Here is a 13,432-nt window from a genome sequence, read left to right on the forward strand (position 1 = left end):
GGACAGGAAGCACACCCAGTTCCTTTCATGCATACTTGGAAGTCTGTTATCACACTATATGAAATGGCTTTGATGTGAAGTTCGAGGAGAGGCGATGTCAGCAGTAGGTAGTAAGCCCATGCTGAGACATGAACCAGGATCACAGCAAAGTTGAAATAATGAAACAAAAAAAACCCAAAAAAAACGTCCTGGACTTACTTGTGCGTAAAGATGTTTTTAGAAGCATTCAGATGAGCCAGATTTGAACAGCATCCACAAGCAATGGCTCCAAAAAGCTTGGAAAAGAAAAACAAGAAATATAGAATATATATGTATATGTTCCCATACCAGGTGTGGGAAAACGTTTGGCCCAGGAGCCAGTCTGGGGCTCGGTCAGGTGGAGGGGTGAAGAGTGTTGGCCAATGAGGGTCCAAGGAGCAAAAGAGGTGGGATCCTCCCTGGAGATCTGCAGTAGTGCCAATGAGCCTTAGCCACTTAAGCCACTTCTGGCCAACACTGTTACTCCAGCCACATGCCTCCTTGCTCTCACTGCCATGGGCCAGATTAAAAGCTATGGTGGGCCAAAGATGACCCGCAAGTCATAGCTAGGGCAGTTTTCAAACAGCCCAGAGAAGGGCAAAGCGTGCAATGTGCTTTCTACCTGCAGACTTTTTTTTTTCCCTTTGAAAACTGCCTAAGAAAGAGTACCTGCACCATGCTGAATATGCTTCCTATGCAGGTAATTCTTCCAGGGAAGAAAGCATGAGTGTACTTCTGAAACTTCAAGAGTACCTGTGTGCTTACAAGCCTCTCCCCTGGAAACACCTCGCCTCGCGCTGGTAAAATTACATGCAAAGGGAAGGCACATTTCAAAGATCCTATTTCTGCAGGTTCATCGCCAGTTACCTGTGGAACCATATGTAGCGAGACTTGCCCTCTCCGTGCCCACCTCTGGATAATCACATCAAACCTCAATCTGGGTGATCTGTAAGCTTTCAGGAAGGATCATACAGAGGTTCCGAGTTGATTTGGTAACTCCAAGCACTGCTCGGAAACTTGAATACAGCCCTTCTGACCAATCAATGGTGGTCAATACCAGCGAGTCATGTGGCTGTGAGCACCATGCTGCCAACCGGAAACACGAGGGCATCGCACCCATGCTGTGCAAACAGCCACCGGTGACAGGTAAGGGTCGGCATTTGGCGCAGTAAACAATGGCAGAATTCTGGTGCTGCTCCAGAAGGCGACGTCTGCACTGCACCTACCTTCTCCACAGCGCCACGTAGCGCCTTCCTTTGCTGGGTATGTGCCGTGATTATGTGATTTTTTTCAGTATCCCCAATTTGAGTGTTCATTCCGTCCGATGTTTAGCCCTATCAATCGCATCATGGCACATCCTTTATAAGTCCAGCCCTATCAACAATATTAGGCTATACCCCTCCCCTACAAAGAACCAGTCTTATCAAACCATCTTATCACAGCATGCCCCGCATAGAGGGCCATTTCTCTTTCTCCCCACAAAATCCATGTTGCCTAAATTAAATTACTTGTTACATTTCATGCCAATAAATATTCAGAATATGGGATAAAACTCTTCCAAACAACTGCTATGCACATAGGATTCACCCTGGACCGGACATGCAGATGATGATGACTCTAGTCATACCTGGGAATGTTTGACTTCTACTCACCCTGAGATAAGTGCAGATCAGTGAGCGTGGAGGTGGATGGCTGTATGGTATGGACCCTCTATCTACCTCCTCCTAGGTAAGTCATCCCTGATCCTGTCTCCCCCCCTCTCCCATTGCTTTTTTCCTCTATCCCCTGCTCTCTGCTTTTCCCTCTCTCCCCTCACTCAGTTGCTCTCCCTGCATTCCCCACCCCTTTTGCTGATGCGCTTCTGAGCTGCTTCTAATTGGTTCTGGGTGAGCCCAATGAGCCAATTAGCGTAGGGGGTGGAGAAGTAGCAACACACTGGGAAAACTTTCTTCCTATTCCTGCTGCAGAACCAACACTGCTGTTGCGATCCTAGAGCCTGCCTTTTGCCAACGTTGCCTTTGAAAGCACCAAGAGAAGAGAGAGGCAGCCTGGGGGATATGAAGCAAAGGGAAGCTTCCACAAACCCTCATGACACAGTGGAGCTGAGCCCATAGCAGCTAGAGATTTGAGCCCCAGTAATTTAAATAAAAACCCAGAGGGTTTCCAGATTATAGTGAGGTCTGGCTGATATAATGACATAACCCAAGGGGTCTTATAGTGATGTTTGCTCAGGCTCTCTTTTCATTCTATTTCCTCCTCTCAGTCCATTCCCTCCCAAAACCTGACACATTACTTACCTCGACAGCATTTCTAAACTCCATTCCTTACTCTCTTTTCTCACTGCAAAATGTATAGTGCAATTCCCTATTATATAGTATGGGCAAGAACCTACAGAAAGGAAAGCACCTTCAACAAATTTGCTTTGGGCTTCTGTCTCAAAATGGAAAAAGTGGGCACTGCCCTAGCCCAACAAAAATATAATTAATGAAGCAAAATCCAACACAGTAATTGGATAGTCCTGGCCTTCAAGGCCCACTCTATAGGCAGAGCAGTATAGCCCTCCCATTGACAGCACAGCTCATGGGGTTCCAGACCAGCAATGAAAGGATTTTCACTTAATGGGCAAAGGACTAAGTAAGGAGAAAGGCTAAACGGAGCAGCAGCATGGAAAGCAGTTTTACATTAACTGTACAAACGTGTTACAAAAAAACAGAAAACAGGAAGTGAGACAAACAAAGCCAACAGCAAGCATAGGGCTAGCAAGGAATAGCAAGCATAGGAACTGGCACATGGAACACCAATTATAAAAATGTTACTTACTGCATCCAAACCACAGTCTGTCCCAGACAGGTTAAGGTGAGCTAATACGTTGGGGTGACTGAGAAAATTATATAAACTCTGTAAAAGGAAAAATAAGAGATACACATTCTTGATAATTGTCCTTTGTTTTGCTCCCTCTCCCCTTGTGTCCTCTGAACTCTCCTCTCCCTGCAACCAAGTTCTTCATGCATTAATGTGCACTATTTAATAAGTGAACTACTCCTGTGTAGCTATTACAGCTATTCCTTTATTAAATATGTGCTTACTCACAGCTTGGAACTTACATGATGCTTTTGGGGTGTGCCTCTTAAAACTGTTTCCCCCTACAACTAGAGTCATAACCTGCAGGTTCCTCTTACTGGGTAACATTTACAAATAGGTTTTGCACGAAGCACAACAGAAATGATGGATGTGATCTCAGTCTCTCAAATTTACTACTAATGCTCTAAATCTTTCCAAAGTTCACAGAATGTAGCATGTAGAGGCTAAATATCAAGGTGCACTTGGAAGTTAAATTTTTGTAATATATTCTGTTTATTGAACACGTTAAAGTTTGTTATAATCCATCTCCCACACATTATACAGAGTAATTGCTTGGTAATGACACTTTTATTAGCAATTCTGTTTTTGTGTTTCTCTCCTTTACCACAGTGTCTGGTTTACTTGCATCTAACTTTTTATCGGTTGGAATGAGAATGTCCCAGATGTTCACATTTTCATGCTCTGCAATTCTATCATGGTCGTGATCCTCATATTTTTCTGGTACAGTGAATTTATAGCATTTACACAGTTTCCAGAGGATGAGATATGCCAGCTAATTGTGCTGTTCCGTATACAGGTCTTCTGATACTAGCACATCACACCCAGAGATGAGATATGTAACTATTTCCAGTCATGTTTTACAGAATCTGCATTTCTCCATTTAACCATTTTTTTCTATGATGGTTGTTTTATGCTGCAGTTATCAGTTTCTCATCTTTAGACTTAAGTCCACTTCTTCTTAACCATTCCTGAGTCAGCTTTGCAGCTACATGTAATTGTTAAAATAACTCTTTGTATTTCCCACTGTATTTATGTTTTTTGCCAATTGTTGTTCCTTATTTGCTGGTCTGATTCTTTAGAGCTTTTTTTTCTTATTTTGCAAATCCTATGACTCTTTCCCCATATGTGCTGGTAGATTCTTACTCATTTCTTCTACGATTGGAATGCTTGTCTGAGTTTAAGGATGCAGACTGATTCTGGCCACTCTCTTTCATACTTTGGCATGTTTTAAGAATTTAAATCTGTTGATGCAATTAGGTATGCCTGGAATGTATTTCTATAAGGCCCATACTACCTGCAGCTCTAGGGGTATACAATCGTGGCATACACCGATTTTTATAGATAATGTAGTAGCTATGGATGAGTTTTCTTTTTCTTACATTCAACTGTTCAAGCTCTTGTGAGGCCAGTCTATGATTCTTAGACTATTTGATGAGAATATGAGGATTGCAAATTAATTGATAGTTTTTATCTTATTCTGTGCTGTTAAAACATTTTTTAATATCAATTTCAGTCCCCTGTAGTATTTTTTGCTTTTCTTTTTGCTCAGAAACTTGTGCTGGATTATTGTATCTTCTACTCCTAGATGTTTATGTAGATCTTCCTGCTCAAGTTCATGTATATTACTGTCAGACAGAGGGGCATATTGATGAGACCTTCAGGGACATAGTAGCCAAGTTCCAAATCCAGTCTGGCAGACCCTGTGCTGCCTTGGATCAGAAAGGTCTCCCATTGGAGAGCTTCAACCTGGTGTAGCAGAAAGAGATCCTGTAGCAAGGGCCTGCTCTCCAGGTAAGGCATCGTCCTCTCGCACTGAGGACAAGTCTCCTAGGGCTACTTCCCAGGAGGGAAGGGTTAGGTCGGTCATCATAGTTGGTGATTTGATTATTAGAAATGTAGATAGCTGGGTGGCTGGTGGACGAGAGGACTACCTGGTAACTTGCCTGCCTGCTGCGAAGGTGGTAGACCTCATGCATCACCTAGATAGGATTATAGACAATGCTGGGGAGGAGCTGGCTATCGTGGTACATGTGGGCAGTAACGGCATACGAAAATGTGGGAGGGAGGATCTGGAAACCAAATTTAGGATTTTAGGTAGAAAGCTGAAATCCAGAACCTGAAGGGTGGCATTCTCTGAAATACTTCCTGTTCCACATGCAGGTCCCTAGAGGCAGGCAGAGCTTTGGAGTCGCCATGCATGGATGAGACGATGTTGCAGGGAAGAGGGATTCAGTTTTATAAGGAACCTTATGGGTAAGGGAGAGACTTTTCCGAAAGGATAGGTTCCATCTTAACCACAATGGAACCAGGCTGCTGGCACTAACTTTTAAAAAGGAGAAAGAGCAGATTTTAAACTAGAACAAAGAGGAAAGCCGTCAATCACTCAGCAGTGCATGGTTCAGAGGAATGTATCTTTGAAGGATTCTAATGAAACAGGAGAGTTAGGGCATCCCAACAGAAAGATTCCAATAAAAGCAAATGTAGTCCATGTGCCCATAAGTAATGAATCACCTGAGCTAAAGAATTCCAAATTATCCCTATTAATTGAAAAGCAGGTTATTAATACAAACAAAAAATGAACTTTGAAATGTCTGTATGCCAATGCCAGAAGTCTAAGAAGTAAGATGGGAGAGTTAGTGTGTATAGATTTATTTATTTATTTATTTAATTCTTTTTATATACCGACCTTCTTGACGGGTGTCATATCAAATCGGTTTACATGGAACAAGGGGTAAACATTCTTATCAACCGTTTAACAGTAAAATAATTAGAGGAGGTGAATGAGTGACATAATTGGCATCTCAGAGACCTTGTGGAAGGAGAAAAACCAATGGGACAGTGCTATATCAGGGTACAAATTATATTGGGAGGATCAACCTGATGGCGGTGTGGCACTTTACATCTGGGAGGGTATAGAGTCCAACAGGATAAAAAACATACAAGAGACTAAATGCTCAGTAGAATCTATATGGGTAGAAATCCCATGTGTGTTGGGTAAGAGTATAGTGATAGGAGTATACTACCGTCCATCTGGACAAAATGGTCAGACAGATGATGAAATGCTAAGAGAAATCAGGGAAGCAAACCAATTTGGCAGTGCAGTAATAATGGGAGATTTCAATTACCCCAGTACTGACTGGATAAATGCAACATCAGGACATGCTAGAGACAAAGTTCCTGGATGGAATAAATGACTACTTCATGGAGTAATTGGCTGAGGAAACAATGAGAGAGGGAGCTATTTTAGATTTAATTCTTAGTGGAACACAGGATTTGGTGAGAGAGGTAACTGTGGTGGGGCCACTTAGCAATAGTGATCATAACATGATCAAATTTAAACTAATAACTGAAAGGGGGACAATAAGTAAATCTACAGCTCTATCACTAAATTTTCAAAAGGGAAACTTTGATAAAATGAGGAAAATAGTTAGAAAAAAACAGAAAGGTGCAGCTGCAAAGATTAAATGTGTACAATAGGCATGGACATTGTTTAAAAATACAATCTTAGACGCGCGTCAGATGTATTCCACGCATTAAGAAAGGTGGAAAGAAGGCAAAACAATTACCAGCATGGTTAAAAGTTGAAGTGAAAGAGGCTATTTTAGCCAAAAAAACTTTCTTCAAAAATTGGAAGAAGGATCCATCTGAAGAAAATAGAAAAAAGCATAAGCATTGTCAAGTTAAATGTAAAACATTGATAAGGCAGGCTAAGAGAATTTGAAATGAATTTGGACATAGAGGCACAAACTCATGATAAAAATATTTTTAAATATATCTAAAGCAAGAAACCTGTGAGGAAGTCGGTTGGGCTATTAGATGACCGAGGAGTTAAAGAGGCTCTTAGGGAAGATAAAACCATTGCACAAAGACTAAATTAATTCTTTGCTTCTGTGTTTACTAATGAGGATGTTGGGGAGATACCAGTTCTGGAGATGGTTTTCAAGAGTGATAAGTCAGATGAACTGAACCAAATCACTGTGAACCTGCAAGATGTATTAGGCCAGATTGACAAACCAAAGAGTAGCAAATCACCTGTACTGGATGGTATGCACCCCAGGGCTCTGAAGGAACTCAAAAATGAAATTTCAGATATATTAGTTAACATTTGTAACCTATCACTGAAATCATCCATGACACCTGAAGACTTGAGGGTGGCCAATGTAATCCCAATATTTAAAAAGCATTCCGGGGCAATCCAGGAAACTATAGACCAGTGAGCCTGACTTCAGTGCCGGGAAAATAATGGAAGCTATTCTAAAGATCAAAATCATAGAGCATATAGAAAGAAATGGTTTAATGGAACACAGTCAGCATGGATTTACCCAAGGGAAGTCTTGCCTTATAAATCTGCTTCATCTTTTTGAAGGGGCTAATAAACATGTGAATAAAGGTAAATCGGTAGATGTAGTGTATTTGGATTTTCAGAAGGTGTTTGGCAAAGTTCCTCATGAGAGGCTACTAAGAAAACTAAAAAGTCATGGGATACGAGGCTATGTCCTTTTGTGGATTACAAACTGGTTAAAAGACAGGAAACAGTAGGATTAAATGGCCAATTTTCTCAGTGGAAAAGGGTAAAGAGTGGAGTGCCTCGGGGATCTGTACTTTAATCAGTTCTTTTCAATATATTTATAAATGATCTGGAAAGGAATATGACAAGTGAGGTAATCAAATTTGCATATGATACAAAATTATTCAGAGTAGTTAAATCACAAGCGGATTGTGATAAATTGCAGGAGGATCTTGTGAGACTGAAAGATTGGGCATCCTAATGGCAGAAGAAATTTAATGTAGACAAGTGCAAGGTGATGCATATAGGAAAACCCATACTGTAGTTACACAATGTTAGCTTCCATATTAGGAGCTACCACCCAGGAAAAAGATCTAGATTCATAGTGGTTAATACATTGAAACTGTCAGCTCAGTGTGCTGTGGCAGTCAAAAAAGCAAACAGAATGTTGGGGATTATTAGGAAGGGAATGGTGAATAAAATGGAAAATGTCATAATGCCTCTGTATCTTTCCATGGTGAGACTTCACCTTGAGTACTGTGTACAATTCTGGTCGCCGCATCTCAAAAAAGATATAGTTGCGATGGAGAAGGTACAGAGAAGGGCTACCAAAATGATAAAGGGGATGGAACAGCTTCCCTATGAGGAAAGGCTGAAGAGATTAGGACTTTTCAGCTTGGAGAAGAGACGGCTGAGGGGGGATATGATAGAGGTGTTTAAAATCATGAGAGGTCTAGAACAGGTAGATGTGAATCGGTTATTTACTTTTTCGGATAATAGAAATACTAGGGGGCACTCCATGAAGTAAACATGTGGCACATTTAAAACTAATCGGAGAAAGTTCTTTTTTACTCAACGCACAATTAAACTCTGGAATTTGTTGCCAGAGGATGTTGTTAGTGCAATTATTTTCTACATATCTCCCACTGTAAGAGAGGCATTTTCAACTCAGGGCAAGGTGGTTTTTTCAGGGGGGGGGGCGGTGTTACATTAGTCTGCCTAGGGTGCAAAGGTCTGTAGACCCTTGTAACACTGTCCCCCCCACCCCAACATAGAAACATAGAAACATAGAAATGACGGCAGAAGAAGACCAAACGGCCCATCCAGTCTGCCCAGCAAGCTTCACATTTGTAGAGAGCAGTGATGGAGCTGCAACCAAGTGAAATATCAAGCTTGATTAGTTAGGGGTAGTAGGGGTAGTATCAACCCTGAGTTGAAAGTGCCCCTCTTACAGTGGGAGATATATAGAGTGTCAGACTGTCTCTAACAGAATCTCTCTCTCTCTCTCACCACTTATGAGTACGCGTAAAGGCTCCAGCACATATGCGCAGTAGGGATATTTTGAATGGTATGCATGTACTTGCACACATGATAGAAAATTGGGCTTATTTTTGCTCGTGTGCCCAATATGAGTGTTTATGGGCGCTCATGTGCTCCTTTTAAAATGTATTTATAAGGCAGAATCCAAGTTATCATGGCACTGATCTCCTTCCCCTGTTCACACTGTCTCATTGTTGCAGTTCTGCAGCCACTTATGGTTATGTCTCAGCTACTGTGGTGCATCTGTAAGGATGGCATAAGACTTTGGTCCCACAGCAGTTTGAAAGTTGCAGAAAATAAATGCACTAAATAAATAAATGCAGTGGCCCTTTGCCATTTTTTCATGGACCTGTTAACTGGATGAACCCAGACTTTTTCCCCTGTTTGAAAAGCTCTTAGCTCTGACTCCTCTGCCAGGCCATGCTTTCTGCCTAGATTGGCACTCTTGTAGTTGCCTTTGAGTATTATCCTCCCTCCCTCCCAGCTGGTTGAAGCAAACCATCCCTTATAGGAAGCAGTGTCCTTGGTTCTCCCCCATCAGCCTCTGTAAATAAGACGATCAAGTCCCTGGGTGGATGTGCTGTGTCGGCTTTACAGAGTTATACAAGGATCCTGTCCTGTAACTCTTGCCTTTATCATCAATCTCCTTGCTGACTGCTGATTCTGCCTTCCCAATTGCTCTAGGAGAATGCAGGGGAGGAAGTCTTGTGTTCAAATTTGGCAGTAAACCCACTGGATTTCTTCTGTCATGAACTGTTGCTCGTTGTCTGAATATTCAGTGTTGGGTATGCAATGCCTTGAAAAGCGAACCTTATGATAGCTTGTGCTCATACTTTCCTCCAGGTAAAGCACCTTCCAGAAGCTGGAATAATCATGCACTATCACAATGTACCGTAGCTTTAGCCACTGGATGTGAACAGATCAGTACGAACTCATTCCTATGGCCTTAACAGGGTATCGTGCAACTGCAAAGTCTCCTTTGGTCTGCCTCTGTTTTATTTACACACCTCACGTTGCTTTCATGTGCACATTTATGCCTGGCCAGCAGATGTACTCTTGAGCTTGGCACAAGCAGGCCTCTGCTCCGAGGTGTGACATATGAATTTGTTTCATGATATCATGCTTTAAATCTACTGCGATTGCTGCCATGTTCCCTTTAAATAAAATCCCATCCTGCATGCAGAGTTCATCCCTAACCCGCCAGTAGGGGATGAACTGAGTGACCAGCTTTATGTTCCAGAAGCCATTTGTAATATCACAGTGAACACTTTTGCCCTGGATAGATGGGAGCTGAAGGTTTAGCCTGTCTCTAATGACACACAGCATTATTGTCACCTTCTGCAAGATATCCAGAGACATACAGCATTACTGTCACTTCTTTTAGTTCCTGGGCTGATTCTACAGTTTGGGGTTCATTAAAAATAGTCCATGGGACTGAAATAGCCTGGTACACTTCAGTTTCTGTTTAAAATAAGAAATATGCATTATTTTTAAGGAAGGATACAAGATCTTTCAAAGATGCCAACAGCAATGCAGACCATATGTCTAAGGTTCAGTTAATAATTTAGCTTTAACTTCCTCCTTTGCTTGTAGTATCTATTCACACTTACAATAGCATCCTCTGTGCCAAGGATCCCTGGGTTTCCTGAGAGATCCAAGTGATACAATGTGGTACTGAATGCTTCATTAGAAACAAGAGATTGAGATAAACTATTCATTCCTAAACAGGGGGAGGAAGAAAAACACAGAACAATGAATGAAAACTCTTAGGGGCAGAGGGAAGACATGATGTCCTATTACCTCAGCTACAGGACCTGGATTTATAGGTCAGTGGTACAAGTCCAGGCTTTAAGCATTGCTAGCCTAAATTTCCCAACAGGCCTAAGTAGAAAATAAGGAGCGTGCTCAGCTAGGTGACAGCGGATAGGGGGCCCCTCAAAGGTCATAACAACTAAGGACATTTACCACAAGCAATAAGAGACCCTCTGAAGGTAAATCACGTGTATTCATAAGTAAGGGGCCTATGCCCACCAATGCCAGTTAGTACACCTATGCAATAGCATGCCATACACCACAGCTGCAGTTGGTATGCATACACCAAATCTCTTCTTTATGTCCATGGAAATGAACTTAGATTTTATGAGGTCCATATTCAGTCACTGTGCGGATAAGCAAGTTAGCTAACGTTGAAGATATATTCACTAGTGCAGCTGAAAGTGAGCCACTCAGCAGCATTGAACAAACTTCCAGTTAAGCAGATACATGCGCGGAAAACAAAAAGTTTTTAATTTCTACTGCAGCTAAAAAGCTTACTCGTTTAAAGCAGAGCAATAAGTCAGAACAAAAGCACCACAACAGGAGACCAAGTAGTGGAATGGAAATAGATTTGACTTCTCCTTTTGTATTAAGTCCTAAGGAGGTAATCGTGGGAAAAGCTTTCCCTTGCCATTTATACAGCACTTTGGGAGAATTTTCTTAAAAGATATATAACTGATTCAGGAATTACAGTCCAACAAGGAAACCCAATCCCATCCTTCCTACCTCATTAACCTTCACAGCAAGCTTATCATGAATTCATCTATTGTAATTTCAGATTGTGAGGGTCCAACAGATACAGAAGGAAATCATTCATGGAAGTTCCCGATAGAGGGTGAGTATCATATCCTACCATCGCCTATCCAGTTTTGTGCAAGAAGTGTCTCAAAAAGTTCCATTCAATCTGGAGGATTGAGATTTTGCTCTAGCAGACTTTCCAGGTGCATTAAAATACATACAACTCAAAAAAATCATAAAAACAATACAAATTCACAATGCATAAGATGAGAATACAGGAGGTGGTAGCACCATGAATGCTGAATTACCATGGAGCCAGCAAGCAGAAGGATCTGCAGAACCGCTGCATTCCCAAAGAAAAAGGTACAGGCTGGCAGCAACAGCAGCAGAGGAGGAATGATCCATGGACCCTGACTGGTCTGCATGTGTGAGTGAGTGAGTGAGTGAGTGAATTGGGAGCCTGCCTGGGATGGATGGATGGGTAGATGTGTGTGAATTGGGAGCCTGCCTGGGATAGATGGATGGGGAGGTGTGTGTGTGAATTGGGAGCCTGCCTGGGATGGATGGATGGGTAGGTGTGTGTGAATGTGAGGGAGTGAGAGTGTGAGCGTGAGAGAGTGAGTGTGAGAGTGAGTGTGTGTGTGAGAATGGGAGCCTGCCTGGGATGGATGGGTAGGTGTGTGTGAATTGGGAGCCTGCCTGGGATAGATGGATGGGGAGGTGTGTGTGAATTGGGAGCCCGCCTGGGATAGATGGATGGGGAGGTGTGTGTGAATTGGGAGCCTGTCTGGGATGGATGGATGGGGAGGTGTGTGTGAATTGGGAGCCTGTCTGGGATGGATGGATGGGTAGGTGTGTGTGAATTGGGAGCCTGTCTGGGATGGATGGATGGGTAGGTGTGTGTGAATTGGGAGCCTGTCTGGGATGGATGGATGGGTAGGTGTGTGTGAATTGGGAGCCTGTCTGGGATGGATGGATGGGTAGGTGTGTGTGAATGTGAGGGAGTGAGAGTGTGAGCGTGAGAGAGTGAGAGTGAGTGTGTGTGTGTGAGTGTATGTGTGAGAGTGAGAGTGAGTGTGTGTGAGAGAATGGGAGCCTGCTGGGATAGATGGGTATGTGTATGTGTGAATGGGAGCCTGGCTGGGATGAGTACGGGGATGTGTGTGTATGTGTGAATAGGAGTCTGCCTGGTATGGATGTGTGTGTGTGTGTGTGTGTGTGTGAGAATGGGAGCCTGCCTGGGATGGGTAGGTGTGTGTGGGTGTGAATTGGGAGACTGCCTGGGATGAATGGATGGATAGATGGACAGGTGTGTGTGAATTAGGAGCCTGCCTGGGACGGGTAGGGGTGTGTGTGAATGGGAGCCTGCCTTGGATGGATTGGGGTCTGTGTGTGTGTGAATTAGGAGCCCACCTGGGATGGATGGATGGGATGGGATGGGTATGTGTCTGTGTGTGTGTGTGTGAAAGGGAGCCTTCCTGGGATGGGTAGGGGTGTGTTTGTGTGTGTGTGTGTGAGGGAGAGAGAGAGGGTGTGTATGAGAGAGAGAGAGAGAAAGATTGGGGCTGCAGGTGGATCCCAACCTGCCAGCAGCTGAAATGAAAAGGAGGGCCTAGGGCTGTTGGCAGATCCTGACCAAAGAAGAGCTGGCAATGCCTGGGGGTTTGGCTGAGAGGAGGCAAATGCATATATGAGTTTGTGTGTGAGAGAATATAGATTAAATAAGAGGAGAAAGTTTGTGCACCCCACTCCCACTAATCCATGACAATCTCAGGGTGACTGGAAATCAAAAGTTCCCAGGTATGGAGAGCCAAATATTTAAAATCCTTTTTACTTTTATTTTTTGGGTGTTATTTAATGTGTCTGCTGTTTTGAAATATTTTATTAGTGTTTGGGACATTTTTAAAAAATTGTAGTGAGTTTTTAATTCTTCATAAGAACATAAGAAATTGCCATGCTGGGTCAGACCAAGGGTCCATCAAGCCCAGCATCCTGTTTCCAACAGAGGCCAAACCAGGCCACAAGAACCTGGCAATTACCCAAACACCAAAAAAGAGCCCATGCTACTGATGAGATTAAAAGCAGTAGCTATTTTCTAAGTCAACTTAATTAATAGCCGTTAATGGACTTCTCCAAGAAATTATCCAAACCTTTTTTAAACCCAGCTACACT

At 42.7% G+C, this 13,432-nt stretch overlaps 1 long non-coding RNA gene across 1 annotated transcript; it reads right to left on the reverse strand.

Annotated features, from left to right (window-relative positions):
• Window positions 1-204: 204 nt before the first annotated feature.
• LOC115096070 lies at window positions 205-10,428 on the reverse strand. The gene is made up of 3 exons (XR_003857948.1): window positions 10,318-10,428; window positions 2,839-2,916; window positions 205-275 (listed from the first exon to the last, which is right to left on the reverse strand). It is a non-coding gene; the product is annotated as an uncharacterized LOC115096070 (long non-coding RNA).
• Between the last annotated feature and the right edge of the window lie 3,004 nt (window positions 10,429-13,432).

Source organism: Rhinatrema bivittatum, chromosome 7 (genome assembly GCF_901001135.1).
Source record: "Rhinatrema bivittatum chromosome 7, aRhiBiv1.1, whole genome shotgun sequence".
Taxonomy (NCBI): domain Eukaryota; kingdom Metazoa; phylum Chordata; class Amphibia; order Gymnophiona; family Rhinatrematidae; genus Rhinatrema; species Rhinatrema bivittatum.